The sequence below is a fragment of the Lactuca virosa genome, chromosome 3, assembly GCF_052849685.1.
Source record: "Lactuca virosa cultivar CGN04683 chromosome 3, Lactuca_virosa_CGN04683_v6, whole genome shotgun sequence".
In the NCBI taxonomy this organism is placed as follows: Eukaryota; Viridiplantae; Streptophyta; class Magnoliopsida; order Asterales; family Asteraceae; genus Lactuca; species Lactuca virosa.
In genome coordinates this window covers 272,203,518-272,205,541 of record NC_136428.1, presented here as the reverse complement: position 1 = coordinate 272,205,541, position 2,024 = coordinate 272,203,518, and positions in this window count along the sequence as shown.

The window sequence follows — 2,024 nt, the reverse complement described above, 5'->3', positions numbered from 1 at the left end:
GTGAAGAGGACGAACGTTGGGCGTTCCCTAGCCTTACGTTGGGCGTTCGTTGCCATGTTTCACCATCTAGTGGCAAGCCGTGGGGAAGAAGGTGCGACCCAGATCGCTCCACGTGTCACTGACTGGTTACTCCAAAAACTAATTATCTTCTACATCTGTAACTTTCGCATATGAGCTCCGTTTTTGACGTTCTTTATATTCACGCATAGGTAGCGACATGATCTACAACTTTCGTTTAGAATCCGTCGGCTAATTTTGCTTTTATTTTTAAAGTTATATTTCAACAGGCTTAGAAAGTTAAAGTCCGTTAAAAATTCATAACTTTGTCATCCGATGTCCGTTTTTGACTGTCTTTATATCGTTGAGCTCCTATTAATGAGACCTTCAAGTCTCATTTAGGTTCTGTCGGATAAAAATTGATCGATCTAGAGTTCGATTTCTGGGTTGTATACTGCTATACAAAATCTTAGAAAAATCATAACTTCCTCAAACGAACTCAGATTTGGACGTTCTCTATATGCACGCTCTCGGTTTAACATATAATATGGATTTCGTTTAGATTGCTAAGGATATAAAGTATTTTATCAAAAAATTACTTTTTACGATATGTGGAGCCGTGTCGGTTTAATCGCGAAACTTCGACGAGTCATAACTTCTTCGTTGTAAGTCGGATTTCAGCGTTCTTTATATGTACGGAATCCTTGTAACATATACTATAACTTTGGTTAAGATTATTTATCCTAAATAATCTTCTATCAAAAAGTCATTTTTAACGCTTATTATCTCTAAATTGACTAGCCCGAATCTGTGGGCGTTATAGATAGGAGGAGTATCTTCAATCATCCATCATCAACCAAAGTTATTGAGCATTTGATGTCAGCCACATATTTCTCTACTTTGGACAATATTTCTCCAAGAGATCGAGTCATCTGAACCAATAAAGAGAGTTGGGAGAGCACAGTAGTTTGAAAGTTGAAACTATATTCCCCCTAAAAAGTAGAAGCGGTCTGTAGAGGAGTTGGCATTGGGGGAACAGTTATAAATTAAGGAGAAGGAAATGCTGATCTTAGAAAATTCACATCTTAAATCAGTGTATCAATACTTTCCACTTGAGGTAAGGTTGATCCGCGTTGTACAAATTCTTCTGCAGAAGGACTTGTTGATGAAGTTAGCGTTGAGGAGAAGTGGATATGATGGTTCAATCTTGGAGGAGAATTAGTCATTCTGTGAACAGAGGCTTCTCCTATATCAGCGTCTAATTCATCTTTTTCTTCATCGGTGTTTTCTTGTTCATCAGCGTCTTCTTCATCATCAGTGCCTTCTTCATTATTGCCCTCCTCGTCCTCTTATTCGGATTCAGAGGTTTCAACAACATATGGGTTTGTAGCCCACTTTTCCATACTTCTGGTAAGATGCATATCCCCATCAGATGGACCAACATTGATGATCTTTGATGAGGGAGTTGGAAATGGAATGACGACTCCATGATTGACATTATAACTCTCTTTATTATGAGCCAGAATAAGTGCAATACAATGAGGATAAGAAACATATGTTTATTTCTTGTTCCTAGTGATACATTCAACCAGTTCATCGAAGAAGAGTTGATAAAAATCCAGTCTTTTGTTGCAAGTCATAGCATACAAGATTCTTTGCTCAAATAAGTTTAACTAATCTAAGCTTACAGTCTTATCTCCAAGACATTTACCAATCACCCCAGAAATGTACTTCCACCCTGAACAATAGCATTGATGGACAGTGTATTTGGTTGTGTCACGAGTGGTGCCCGGAAGAGAAAAGTTATACACTAATCTTGAACGAATATACTTGCATTTTTATTTAGAAGGGGCTTTAGAATAGTTTTCAGATCAGGGAAGACGAAGAGTAGTTCGAAAAGAATATGAATTGATAGTAACCCTAGATTGACCATCTCCAATGGTTATGGTAAAGGTTTGAGCGTTAGAGACAACAAAGAAGGAATAATATAATTCACATACTTTCTTAGGGTAGAATGGCTCTGGGAA